Source organism: Thunnus maccoyii, chromosome 15, assembly GCF_910596095.1.
Source record: "Thunnus maccoyii chromosome 15, fThuMac1.1, whole genome shotgun sequence".
In the NCBI taxonomy this organism is placed as follows: domain Eukaryota; kingdom Metazoa; phylum Chordata; class Actinopteri; order Scombriformes; family Scombridae; genus Thunnus; species Thunnus maccoyii.
This window is the reverse complement of record NC_056547.1, coordinates 4063520-4079058: the sequence shown is the minus strand read 5'-3', so window position 1 is coordinate 4079058 and position 15539 is coordinate 4063520. Positions and strand designations below refer to the sequence as shown.

At 35.7% G+C, this 15539-nt stretch overlaps 2 protein-coding genes across 5 annotated transcripts in view; both read right to left on the bottom strand.

Annotated features, from left to right (window-relative positions):
* The window catches only part of LOC121913709 (DLA class I histocompatibility antigen, A9/A9 alpha chain-like), a 258294-nt gene that overhangs the window by 50024 nt on the left and 192731 nt on the right, over positions 1–15539 (bottom strand). The gene's annotated exons all lie outside the window — the stretch shown is intronic.
* The window catches only part of LOC121913712 (major histocompatibility complex class I-related gene protein-like), a 100956-nt gene that overhangs the window by 66574 nt on the left and 18843 nt on the right, over positions 1–15539 (bottom strand). The gene's annotated exons all lie outside the window — the stretch shown is intronic.

The window sequence follows — 15539 nt, the reverse complement described above, 5'->3', positions numbered from 1 at the left end:
ACATTGCAAAAAGTAAAACAAAATTTAAAAAAATCAGTCTATATGAATGAGATAAACTCAAATACGCAACAGAAATCTGATCATTACAAAGACGTCACAACTTTGACCATTTTACTTTCGATTTTAACCGGAGTCGCATTAATGTGTAAAAAAATATCTCTCTTACCGCTGTTTACCGTCAGTCCCGTCCCCAAAAGGACGAAAACTGCGATGAAATACATCTTCATCACAAAGTAGACTCCGTTTACGTTTCTAAAAGTCCTTTTTGTCCGAGTGTTTGTCGATATTTTAACTACGCAGCGACAAACTTCTGCTGCTTCCTGCTTCTCAAGTCTGTCTCATATAGACACGTTACTGTATAACGTATTTCCCTATAACGGTTCTATATCTATTGTCTGTCTGCTCTGCACGGTGCGTTCAGGTGCTGCTCGTAATGTAGGGACATTATTCTGCGTTCACGTCGCGTCTACATTTAGTACTTTTTGCTGCATGGGATCATTTCGTTCAGATAACTGTCTTAAATCAACAGTCAGGAACCCAAATGAACATTGAAACATGTTTTTCTTACTGTAATCATTCCCCCTGTATATTTTGGGGGGGCATCAGAAACTACTGGTTTGAGTTCCAGGGCTGAAAAGATGTTATAAGTATCATTGTTAACACTGTGCTACATTACAGAGAAATACAAAACCGTAATGAGCCTTTAAAATATACATTTTACACGCGTAAGGTGAAGTTTCCACCACTACTGTTCTTAATCAGAATCACTGGAGTCTGATGGAGTCTGATTAAGAGCAGTAGTGCTCAAAACGTCACCTTGGTACAATAAATTATAAGTGGAGATTGGAGCCCTGCAGTGTTTGAGCTGTTTATCTGCGTATTTCGACATTCGCTCACTTTCAGCCCAGCACCTGCCCTCTTCCGCTTAGATGTGCGCACATGCTCCTGACTTGTTGATACCAATGACAGACCTGCTATAACAAACTGTACTTTCTTTAATTTACTCTACTTCATTTGTAGGTTGATGTTGCTTACAGTTGTAACTATTATTCCAGTAATCATATTGGCACATTTTGATAATCATCTAATTGTTTCAGTTTTCTTTTCAAGCAGAAATGTCAAACTTCCTGTGGTTATCTGATAAGAGACGTCGTGCTGCTCAGAGAACCCTGGTTATACAAATAATTTATTCCTTTTCTGTGGCAGTAAACACAACACATGGGCCCGCTGATAACTAACTGTGCTGTATTAAAAGCTGTATGATGTATGTATTATGTGCTGTATTATAAAGACATTCAGACTGATGACGGTAACATTAACATGATAAACCGCAGGGCTACAGCTACGTACTGACACTCCCTCACAGACACACACACACCTGAGAGCTTCTCGTAGTAGAAACTTTTATAAAGGGCCATGAATGTGATTCTAGTGACGGTCAAAGCTCCGGCGGACACAGAGAGTCTGACAGCAGCTGCTCATGGCCGGTTATCTCTGACTACCAGCTCTACATCTGTTCATGCTACACTGAGCGGTGGTCAGTCTTAATCCACTCTCGTCAACGTCCCTGTACCTCCCGCATCGCGCACCACGTAGCCACGAGGCCACGCCCCCTACAGTCATCCTGTGCACATCTTTTAAATATGCTGGGATGGAGGGAGCTAGCAGAGTTTGACTGTGTAGTTACTCTTTAAATCAATTTAAAGACATAAAAAACAACTGTTAAGTAAATAGAGCTTTTCAATTGTTTGCTGGAAAACTTGCAGGAATCAGTTTCTTTTCTTAATCTAGTTTTTTTGAGGAATTAAATGTTTTATGTATTTTCTTTTAAAGGATATAAAATAAATTATGGGAAAAACATATCACACTCCACTGGTACCTTGTTGTTGAGAAAGCACAATGATTATATATTACACCTACCATTCATCCTGTTTCTATACAACACCACCAGTACGATGACAACAAGGAGCACAACCACAACCGCCCTAGCAATAATAACTACGCTGTTTCCATAACATAGAAAACATTTACATTAGTTTCATTCGCTTAACATCATTAATATTTAGTTTCATGTGACTCAGTGTTGATGCATGGTACTGAAATGTAGACGTGATAATCAGTGATAATGTGATAAAAGTGATAAGATACAATTTAATGACACAAAATAACATGAAATGTTATTTTTTTTCCCATCAGACAGAAAAACGTGGCTGGAACTAGTTCTGCCCCAGAACAAAGATTTTCCTTGTCGACTAGTAGTCTTTAGTTCAAGCCATTATGATATTAATTTAATTATTTAAATATATATATTTTGGGGGGCATCAGAAACTACTGGTTTGAGTTCCAGGGCTGAAAAGATGTTATAAGTATCATTGTTAACACTGTGCTACATTACAGAAAAATACAAAACCGTCATGAGCCTTTAAAATATACATTTTACACGCGCAAAGTGAAGTTTCCACCACTACTGTTCTTAATCAGAATCACTGGAGTCTGATGGAGTCTGATTAAGAGCAGTAGTGCTCAAAACGTCACCTTGGTACAATAAATTATAAGTGGAGATTGGAGCCCTGCAGTGTTTGAGCTGTTTATCTGCGTATTTCGACATTCGCTCACTTTCAGCCCAGCACCTGCCCTCTTCCGCTTAGATGTGCGCACATGCTCCTGACTTGTTGATACCAATGACAGACCTGCTATAACAAACTGTACTTTCTTTAATTTACTCTACTTCATTTGTAGATTGATGTTGTTTACAGTTGTAACTATTATTCCAGTAATCATATTGGCACATTTTGATAATCATCTAATTGTTTCAGTTTTCTGTTCAAGCAGAAATGTCAAACTTCCTGTGGTTATCTGTTCACTTTTCTTTCTTTTATGTATCAGTAAATTCTTCGCCTTTTTTAGATTTTGGACTGTTGGTTGGACAAAACCAACAATTTGAGGACATCTTGAACTTTTGGAAAATTGAGATGGACATTTTCTAATGTAATATTAAAACAGAACAATTATTTGAGTCATCAAGAAAATAATCGTCAGGTTAATCTACATTTAAAATAATTATCATTTATATTTATGGTGATGTCTTTGTTTTATCTTTTTAGTATTTGAACAGAAAAATAATCAAATTCACTGACGACATGTTACACTCTCAGGTGATAAGTTACTAAAGATTTTCTAAGTAGTTGATCAGTTTTATCATGTCTGTTTTGATTTAACAGGTTTATGGAATAAGAGTATATTACAAAAAGTCAACGAAAAAATCAGTCTATATGAATAAGTTAAACTCAAATAATCAACAGAAAACTGATAATTACAAAGACGTCACAACTGTGTCTACTTTACTTTAACTGTTAATCGGAGTCGAATTAATGTGTAAAAAAAAAACAACAACTCTCTCTTACCGCTGTTTACCGTCAGTCTCGTCCCCAAAAGGACGAAAACTGCGATGAAATACATCTTCATCACAAAGTAGACTCCGTTTACGTTTCTAAAAGTCCTTTTTGTTCGAGTGTTTGATGATATTTTAACTGCGCAGCGACAAACTGCTTCCTGCTTCTTAATTCTGTCTCATAGATGTAGAAAAGTTTCGATACAACGCATGTCTTTATAACGGTTCTATATCTATTGTCTGTCTGCTCTGCATGGTGCGTTCAGGTGCTGCTCGTAAAGTAGGGACATTATTCTGCGTTCACGTCGCGTCTACATTTAGCATTTTCTGCTGCATGGGATCATTTCGTTCAGATAACTGTCTTAAAACAACAGTCAGAAACCCAAATGAACATTAAACCTGTTTTTCTTGCTGTAATCATTCCTCCTGTTCATACTGACCATTAGAAGATCCCTTCATAATGCACTTACAATCTACAGTCCTCTTTGTGGGTAAAAATGTATTTAAAAGTTTATCTGAAGCTAATATGAAGCTCAGCAACACATCAGCTGTAACATTACTACACTGGGAAGAAGATAAGAATTTTTTTCTTTTTAGGCTGATAATAAACCCCTTTGTATTAAACCATTTGTATTAAAGACCACATGTAAAATAGTTATAAAAACACTTTTAAAACCAATGTGACTCACAGATTTTTGAACAGGCATCAACATTGTTTGATATTTTCTATTTATTTGTTAGACAAGCTTTGAAAAGCGTGAGATCAGCTGCAGTGACCCACATCTGGACGGACCAACAAATGTCTTTCTGTTTGAAGGAAATGTGTATGTTTTTATATTAAAGATATACTGTATATCTTAATATGTTTTTACTTTTTCAATAAAAACCTTTTGCATCAAAACAGGTAGATAATTCATTAAACCCTGAGGGGGGAAAGTAGTAAAATTGTGCAGTACTAAAGTGATCAATCACTTAATTGACTAATCAATCAACAGAAAAGTAATTGGAAACTATTTTAATTTACTTTTCAAACAGAAATGCCAAGAATTTGCTGGTTCAAGCTGCTTAAATATGAGGATTTGCTGCTTTCTTCTGTTTTATATCATTGTAAATTGAATATCTTTGGGTTTTGGACTGCTGGTCAAAGAAATCAAAACATTTGAAGGCGTCACCTTGAACTAAGAAAAAAACAGAAAAACTTCATAATTGAGAAACTGGAAACACAGGATGGAAAACTGGAATTGAAAAATTGACTAAAATGGTTGAAAATCAACTTTCTGTTAATAAATATTTTGATCTCTAATCAGCAGCAGCAGCTTCAGTCCTCAGTCAGTTTCACTCCGGATGCATTCAGTCACAGTACTTCTGTGTGTCAAACACATATTTGCAGCCCAACATGCATCAGTAGAGTCACTGTAGTTACACACTGAAGACACGTGCGCTTTACACACGTAGACAACCTGCGTACATTACCACATTGATTAAAACTGAAGTGTATTTTTTCCCATCAGACAGAAAAACGTAGCTGGAACTAGTTCTGCCCCAGAACAAAGATTTACCTTGTTGAATAGGAGTTATTAGTTCAAGCCATTAGTTGACTAGTTGTCGCACACATATGACATCAATTTAATGATTTAAATATATATTTTTGGGGGCATCATGAAGAGGTTTGTTAGTGCAGTTAAATCCTCATATCCCTCAACTGTATTGGTAAAAATCCAGCATACAGCCGAGTGAGAAAATAAGCAAGAACAAGGAAATAAAACGGTTGTTTATGAGCCAATTACGGTTAAGCATCATGTCAATAATATCTTAACAATGTTGTCTGCTCACCTCAGTGACACACACACACACACACACACACACACACACCCTCATTTCTCATTTTAGAAGTGAATATACAGTGAATAATCATGTCTACTATCATCTTTCTGATACCAATGATAGTCAAAATAAACAGATGAACAGCTCACACACTGCAGGGCTCCAAAGTCCACTTATAATTTATTGCACCACGGAGACTTAAACAGACTCCACTGTGTCTGATTAAGAGCAGTAGTGCTCTAAATGTCACCTTGGTACAATGTGTACAGTGAGCGAGCTGATTATACTCCTAGCTTATTGATACCAATGACGAACCTGCTGTAACAAACTATACTTTCTTTGATTTACTCCACTTTATTTGTAGATTGATGTTGTTTACAGCTGTAACTATTATTCCAGTAATCAGATTGGCACATTCTGATAATCAGCTAATTGTTTTCTTTACAAGCACAAGTGTACAACTTTCTGTGATTATCTGCTCCTTTTTCTTTCTTTTATGCGACAGCAAATTCTTTTTTTTAGGTTTTGGCCTGTTGGTTGGACAAAACCAACAATTTGGGGACATTTTGAGCTTTCGGGAAAATTGAGAGGGACATTTTCTTAAGATATTTGTTTGAGTCATTAAGAAAATAATCGGCAGGCTACTCTACAATTAAATTAATTATCATTTATAGTTATAATGATGTCCTTGTTTAATCTTTTTAGTATTTAAAACAAAAAAAAATCAAACTCGTGGCCACATTGAAGTCTTACTAACGTTACTGGCGACGTTTTACACGCAGGCGATAAATTACGATTTTCTAAGTAGTTAATCGATTTTCTCATGTCTGTTTTGATGAAATAGGCTTATGGAATACGAGTACGAGCACCGTGTTGGACGGTGTTTAGGGACGTTTTGACGGCGCGTCGACGAACTGCTGCTACTTCCTGTTTCTCCGGTCTTTCTGGTCTACATGGTGCATTCAGGTGCTGCTCGTAAAGTCGGGACATCTTGCTGCGTGCAAGTCACGCCCAAGTTTCCTACTTTTAGCACTTTTTGCTTCATGGGATCATTTCGTTCAGATAACTGTTAAGATTTAAAAAAAAAAAAAAAAAAAAAAAAAAACAGTCAGGAGCCAAAATGAACAGTGAAACTTATTTTTCTTGCTGTAATCTTTCCTCCTGTTCATACTAACCATTATCATTACAGTCTTTTTAGTACCAAAGTTCCTCTTTTTGTTACTATACTTCAGCTCAACAGGGAAAGGAAACACAAAGAGGGAATTTGATGCTATAAATATTGTAAATGTGTCAGATATCCACTTGATATGAGTAACTCAGACTGCTGAAGCCTCATATAAGCTTCACATCAACTTTTATTTATTTATTTTATTCACTGAAAGTGCATTTGAAGGGGATCTTTTAATAACCAGTATGAACAGGAAGAGTGATTACAGTGAGGAAAACCTCCTCCAGTGGTCATTGGACTGTTGTTTTAAGACACGCTTGAAAAACTGTGAATCTGCCCTTTAAGGCCGTCCTCAACTAACTAATTTAATCATGAGATGAGATGTGACATAAACTGGGGGGCTGAAAACCTCTGATAAACAGTTTCTACAAATACTTCTGCACAAAATGCTTCTTTGCAGATTCTGTATATTTTTGTAGCCACCAATTGCATCAATCTATCTGCTAAAGGAAGGAATCTCTGTCTGTATGTTTGTATGTCCTTTGCGAATCTCTTGAACTGTTCATCCGATCAACTCCATACTTGGTGGGTGCATTGCTGGGGAACAAAGGGACGACTTTGTGCAAGTTGGACACATGGCACAATTAAAATTAATAAACTTAAACTCTGAATAAACAAGCGATCAGCTCTGCAGCAGCCGGGCGGGGCTTCTGGGCTCTGTGACTGCATGTCACGATCAGAGCTGTCGACCCTGCCATGAGAGTGATGAGGGGACGACATCTCTCTTCATTTGATAACATTAAAAGTTAGGCTTTGTTGTGGGTTTCCTGACTCATTTAAAAAAAAGATGAGAAATAGAGAGAGAGAGAGAGAGAGAGAGAGAGGGTGATGAAGTGACAAAGAGACAGGCTGGAAAGCTTTCTCTGAGAGAGAGACAGAAATACCATGTTATTTCCTGATTGTTTCATGGCAGTGATGTTCTAAAGCACAAATAAACAACCATCAAACACTAAACAGGTGATTTACTGAGGAGACAGACGTTCTTTTGGTGCAATTTGGACACACAATACGTTTAACATTGATAAGCTTTGATTAAACAAGTGAACAGCTTCCTCTAAAGAAATGACTCAAAACAATCAATTATCAAAATAGTTGGCAACCGATTTAATAGTTGGCAACTAATCAATGGATCCACTAATCATAGCAGCTCTAATTATAACCAGCTTGACTTTGTGATGTAAACAGGAATAATGAAACTTTTTATGGCTTTCTATGATTTTTACCTTGGGCTGATCATGTTAAGACGTTTTAATGTTTCCTTTTATGTCTCACACTGCTGTCAGAAATATCACTGGGAAACAACATGACGCAGTAATGAAGTAAGTTAGCTAACGTTTTTACAACTGACTACTGCAGGTAATGTTAACCAACACTCATTAATCGTACTGAACGGTCATATTTTTGGATTCAGATATACTAGAGGCCAAAAACAGGAGAGAAGAAGCATGTTGTTAACGTTAGATCAAACAGGTAACTAGTGATCGGTACATTTCACCTGTCTGAGAAAGACGTTACAAGTAACATTGTTAACACTGTGCTACATTACAGAGAAACACAAAACCATAATAATGAGCCTTTAAAAAATCAAATCTACAAGCGCACGCACAAAGCGATATGACTCGATTCAGGCTGGTGGCGAGTACAGTGTGGGAAGTTGTCATGACAACGGTAAACTCTTGCTTCCTAAACTCTCAATTTTGAGTGCAAAACTTTCACCAAAACTTTGCAAATGCTTTTATTATATGTTGTTGGCAAATGACCATGGTATAAGTCAGATAATCAACTTGTAGGTGTAGGTTTTAAAGCACTTGGCGGAAAGGTGGTTCTTCACTTCCATAACATGCTTGAACCCTTAAACAGGCAACGTGCACCAGGAGATACACATTCTTTAACATAATGTTGGGGGCTTATTTAAAGATTTTCACCCAATCAAGTTATCATTTATCAAAAGTTTTATCTGGTATTGGTATCTAGGTCGCATGACTTTGTTCAGGTTATCTGTCATTTTTTAGTCAGCCTGATCAGAAATGTTCATGGCCGCCAGTGGTGCAGGACATGCTTACCAGGTGGTAAGTAATTATATATTAATCATAGTTATTTTCAGTAAAACAACAATATAAATTCATAACACTAACTATGACTAATGTCTTAATATTCGGATGAAGAAAAAATGGTCTGAAGGTGTTCATGGTGTTATTCAGCAACTTTTGAAATGTATGTATCCCACGAGATACGTTGCCAGATTAGGGGTAAAAAAAAAATTGGTTCATATGTAAATTTAGTTTGAAACTGGAAGACATGTTATTTTCACTGCAAAAACATATATTATCATGCACATGTATGTACATTATGACAGTATACCAATTTTATTTTACACATATATTTATATATGTGTGTGTTTATGTATATATATCTATATATATACACACACACATGCACACTCAGATAGATAGATAGATAGATAGATAGATAGATAGATAGATAGATAGATAGATAGATAGATAGATAGATAGATAGATTCGACGTTACAGTCTTTTTAGTGTCAAAGTTCCTCTTTTTGTTACTATACTTCCACCTGCAGCTCAACATGGAAACACTGTCCGAGGAAACACAAAGAGGGAATTTGATGCTAAAGACTAAATGTGGCAGATATCCACTTGATATGACTAACTCAGACTGCTGAAGCTTCATATAGGCTTCAGATATACTTTTAACCCTTGTGCCTCACTAGGGACATAAAAGGACCTTTAACATTTTATTTTTTTCGATCATTTTGGCTGTGATTATGCTGTAACCATGATCTTTGGCAAAGGGGTGTATTTTTTTAATCAAATTTTGGAAATTCAACTACGTATCCTATATTAAACCTGCAGTGCAGAACTTTTACATATAAATGAATGTCTGCTACATTCAAGTCCTTGTCAAACGAGTTCACACAATGCCGTTTAAGATAGATGAATCTCTCTGTATTTCACAGTATGCAGAGTTTTTAAATCTCAAGTCAGTAGAGACATCAATCGTGCGGCTCTTCTAGACTTTCCAAATGTTATAGGACTGAATGGATCAAATTCTGATAGTGAAACAAATCATTTCACGGGGGTTGTGTGATGCTCAAAACAATTTATCCATCGTTTTACAGCCACAGCAGCAGACTGGCATACTGGCATACAGGGACAAATGCCAACGGACCATTAGAAATATATCAGTTTTTACCTGCCCTCTCTATGTGACTGTCATTGGGGGTGCGCACAAGAGCGTGCTGCATGCTTGTGTCGGGCAATCACAGCCGAGCACCCCCCTTTACTCTCACTGCCAGAGGGGGGAGACAAAAGTCCCGTAAGCTTTAAGTCTATAATACACTGTGTGGAAACAATACTAATTTTCAGCACATTAGAGCCCTTCAGGTCCCAATGAAACCCATTAAAACCACATTTTTTTGATCCCATGGTCGCTACAGCATAAATTCATGCATTCTGTTTTATAAGACTTTCAAACTGAAGCCCTGGCTTCAAATTTGTAGTTTTTACTATTTTCCATGGAAAATACCTCACCTAATCTGCATGTTTCAATATTACCACACTCTATTGAGCAACATAATGTATCATACCTGCATTTATGACAAAGGACAATAGAATAGAATGATCATCTCTTGTTGACAAACAACGCATGCTCTGTCTGGAAAGACTGTATCATGTTAATGTTAGCTAGCTACACTGGAGAATTTTTACTAGCAATAAAACACATAAAAAATGAATGATTAACTTTATAAATACATGGATAATTTAATCTGAGACAAATAATATCCACCTTAATAAAAACAGCTCAACTTTTATGTGCCTTTCAAGTTAGTTAACATTATTTTGTCCACGGACATTCACAGACACGTTACCTAGTGGCAACTCCTCCGTTGCTTTGAGGATTGGCCATGAAATATATTTACTATTACTACTCAATGCAGGTACAAATTTACAACAGCAGGTGGCAGAGTTGTCCCATTTAGCGGGATTTAACCTGAACCTCTTTCAACTATGTTACACTTGGAGTGACAGAACAAGTGCATATCTGTCACTCTATGTTTGTGTGTGTGTGTGTGTGTGTGGGACACAAGAGGGTAAGTGATTCCCATGGCATTTTTTTTCATTTGCTCCGATTTGTGTCTCTTAAATACTGATTCATGTCTTTGAAATACAGAGATAAAAGTAAGATCAAAGCTTCCGATGACATAGATGCTCACAAACACCCATACAGACTCTCCTACATGGCAAAAACCAAACAAGGCATCCTAAACCATCAGTTTATTCATGTAGCTGCAGTCGAAGCTAAACTAATAAATACAGCCAGCTCCGGAGCTATGTAGGTCTTACCTGTGACACACACACACACATACACACACACACACACACACACACACACACACACACACACACACACACACACACACACACACACAGTCATTTCTGTTCTGAATTTTTTGAATGTTAAATGTTGAATTTTAACATAAGAACTTTGAAGGGTTAAAGGACACTTTACATAGACTATAAATTAACAGGTCAGATTCTTTAATCTTATACTGCACAAAAAAAAAGAATAAATATCACTGTTGTTGCTAATCATTGACATATCCCAGACTGATAATGAAAAATAAAATTAAAAAATTCTCCCTTGCCTCCAGCATATTGAAAATATTTATACTTTTGTGTGTTTTCTTTGATAAAATTTAGTGTTATCATAACAAAAACTGGCATTTAAAGGGTTAACATTCTGAAAATTAATGAATATTTGGAAATTATGATCAAGACTGATGTGGGTTTAAAGAAATTAACTTATTTCAAAGTGAGGCACAAGGATTAAATGCATTTTTGCACTAAATGACTGTGTGGACACACTGTGGATTTTGGCCTCCATCACTTACATTGAAAGCACATTTGAAGGATCTTTTAACATCCAGGATGAACAGGAGGAATGATTACAGCGAGGAAAACCTCTTTCACTGTTTATATGGACACTTGTTTTAAGACAGACTTGACAAATTGTGAACTTGTCCTTTAACAGTGATGAAAGTGTGAAAACTGTGACGACATTGTGTAGCACAACATAAAACAGAATAACAGCAGTAACAATGCAGGAACACACATAATATTTTGTGTTTATTATTCAAAATAACTTCATCCAAGTTTAACAGATTAATCCTCAAACTGCCTTGAAAGAACCAAATTAGCTGGTTGAGAATTAACAGGATTATTTTAGCCTGATAGCAGCATGTTAGCCTGAATTACTTATAGAGCAGCAGGAGAGTTTGTTAACTGCTTTTTTTATATTTCTGCTTCACAAAAGTCTCACATATCTACTGCAGGACAGCCAACAAAACACTTCATATCAACAATGATTTAATCAACTTACTTTATTTAAACACAAACATATGAGTACATTTAGATTATAGCCAGATAGGATATATATTCCACGAGTCAAATTATGATTAAAATATGATCACACACAAAAAAAGGAGAATATCAAAGCAGTCAACAGGAGACAGAATAAAACAGCTTCATCAGTTTCAAAGAAATACTTTAAAAATATCGACTTGAATGTAATGTCTTTCCTAAATTCAAATGGATTTAAAATGAAAAATCTATGACAAACTTTTTAGACAGAAGTTGTAAATGTAAACTTTATATTTGTCGCTACAGTCTGACAATCAATGTTATCGGCGAGAAAATTAATCTGTTTATTGCACTTCAACAGTGATGTAGATTTTAGGACTGAGCGGAGATTTGTTACACTGACAAACTGATACTTGTTTGATAGAAATATTTCAGAGTATTTTCAAGATGTTTAGACAATGTCATCATCAGTACTACACTTTTTACCAAAAGTCATTCTAAAAACAAAATAAATGAGTTCAACATTTGGATTATAATACATTCACATCAGAGCCTGAAAAAGGAAAAAAAAAAAACACAGTAAAAATGTATAAAAACATTAAATATATTTGATACATGTGAATAAAGCAGACTAATATTTCATTAATAATGATTGTATTCAACCCAACAGGTACAGATGCAGAAATCATGTTTAAACCTGCAGTGAATTTGCTTTCATATCATTTAATATAGAATTTAAAAAGTGATCAAGTGAGCATTAAACATTATAACTTGTTGAAGCAGTTGTAGACACTGAACAGTACATCACACAATCAGTAATAATTATACAAATATCCAAAAAAAAAAAATAGTTATCTTGTATTTTTGGAGAGAAAGCATGTTGTTAAGGTTGACCTTTCGCTAAAGATTGAGAACACAAACCAGACAGCTTTATACCAGCAAAGTTAAAGACAGTCAGGTCCCTAAATGGACACTTCAACAAACCGTTACACCTTCTTACAAAAAAGAAGGGTCATAGGATGATGTCACAGAGACCTGATGGTCAGTCAATAACTTCAAACAAGGACATCTATCAAATTTAGCTCAACTAGGTACCTGATGATCCACAGTTTGTAAAACAGCAGGATTAAGGCAAAGATATCTGTAGATAAACCCCAGAGGTCAGCAAACAACCCTCAGATACAAACAAGTTCAAGAGTTCAACTAACCTAGGAGGTAGAATTTCTTATTCCACAGTGTCACAGTGATGTTACATCACATTGAATAGAGAACAAACACTGAACCCTTTAGTTTAAAAACATGTGTAACATATATAATATATACAAGAAATACATTAAATGAATCACTATTTAAATCACTCTCACAAGTGTAATACTGACAAGTTGTTTTACTAAATTTACAAGCATGAATTTCTTGCTCAACACCTCATAACTCTGACTTTATTTCATGATCTGTCTTCAGGCTTTTCAAAACGTCTCATCAAATCCAGCTGTTACTGATTCTAGACAAATTTGACAAAACTTTTGTTTGAAAAACAATATCAACAGATCCACAACAGCTACTTCAAGTAAAAACACTTATTCTTACCCTCTTGTATAAATCTACTGTAGCATTTAACATTTGCTTCAGTAACTGTGATTAATGATCTCTAAACTTCAATATTTTCAGATTTCAAAGAGATTCCTTTTAAAAGTTAAACGTCACATTTGTTTCATTTCTTACAGGTCACACTTTTCTAATCACCTTCCTGAGTTTCCACTTGACGTTCCAGGATCTCTTACCCCCGATCACAATAAACTTGCCTCAGTAATGTGAAACAATAGTGTTTCTTTCACCATGACTTTGAGGTTCAGTTTAAAGAGACATGGAAGAATTTTTTAACAAATTTAAGGCAATCAATGGAAGAAAACTACAAAGAGAGAATATGTGAAATCTGTTGGAACATTATTCCAGAGTAATCAGGACTCCTCAAACTATTACACTTACTAAAGTTCAAACCCAATCCCTGTAGTGTCTGTACTTTAAAATCACTGTTGAAACATTACAACCACAAAGCAGTGTCTTTTTACTACTACTGTTCTCATCATCATCAAATGATCAATTAATTTGGAAAACTCTTAAAAGAGGCTCTCTGGCTCTCTTTGGTTCTTCTGGTTTTTCAAACTCCCATCTTTACTTTATATCCTCTGCCCAGTAGTAAGGTTTTTTTTATCTGGTTAGTTGATTCCTCTCAGACTTAAGGAGAGACTGACTGGAGCCATCAGAGCCGTTGTCTTGAGCTGTTGTCTGCAAGAATTAACAGATGTGTTACTTTCTATACATGAACTAATGCTGCTTTTCTATGTACCTTGTGAGGCTGAGATGCATTTTTGGTATTAACTTTTCGTTTATCCAAATTACATAACATATTTTCTAAGTTACCTCTAGTAATATCTAGTCATGAAGATAGTATGTTAAGTTTTGGTAATTTGGGTGTAATTCCTTTAAACCTTTAATTTATCTCTTGCTGCCACTTGAAGTTGCCAAAGCATGAACCTGCGGGGTGCAGAATTTCAGTCAATCAACAGAAGATACTTACTAGAACCATCAGGGGGACTAGAGACATCAGAGTCACCACTGTTGAGACCAATCAGACCCTGTGAAGAAAAGAAAATGCATTGAGGTTTGTAATAACTGCTTATATCCAATCTGTGTTTTCTGGACTGCTTTTGATTTATTTATTCACCGAGGATACAACGGAAACTAAAGATAAAATGCTTTAAAATACTGTTTCAGGACCTGAGTCAATGTCTGCAGAGGAAGAGCTTTCTTTATGTTATAAATGATGATATATAATAGATTAAAGTGATGTAACATCACAACAGTTTCAGACAATAACAAAATGTTTTGATGGTTTCCTGTAACACCATTAACACCAGCACCTCCTAACTTCACTTCCTGTTTGGTTTAAAACTTCAAAGATTAAACTCAGTCATCTATTGTTTTTTAATCTATTATTCAAATTACATGAACATTGGTGGGTGCAGAGTTGGGCAATATGGACAAAATAATATCTCATTATCAAAACAGTATTTCATTATGTAACACTGACATCAGAATCTGTACAAAGTCATGTAGCTCAGCAGCTGACATCATGTCTTCCTACAGGAAAACTTTTACCTTTCTTTTTCTTCTTGTTCTTCAGGGGAGTTTTGTTCACACCTTCATCATTGGGAAGTTGTGGAGAGACATTGATAAACACACACACACACACACACAAAATTAAAGACTACAATCTGCTTTAATGTATAATGTTAATTTTTTACATGATCTTATAATATTCTCAGGTTTGTCAACATCACGTGTGTGAGAGGAAGAAATCATAGAAAATCAACATAATGGTGCGTTGGCTCCGATCATTTATGGTGGTGTGAAAGCTGTCAAACCCTGCTGCAGACCAAACAACCAGGTTTTTTTCTCCAAAAAGCATCTTAAAGCTATGATGAAACTGTAAAATCCATCTTATGAACCTTCGTCAGTTTCAGAGGTTTGTTTCCAAAAAGCATCATAACTGACGACGCTCTTACAAACAAACAAAGATGAACGAGTGACTCCTGAACACTCGCAGGAGGCTCAAAGCATCTTAAGAACCTAAAGCAGGAACCAAAAACTACATGTTTTATTCAAGTTTTCACTGTTTTTCTTCATGAAAAACTATACTATATACTATATACTA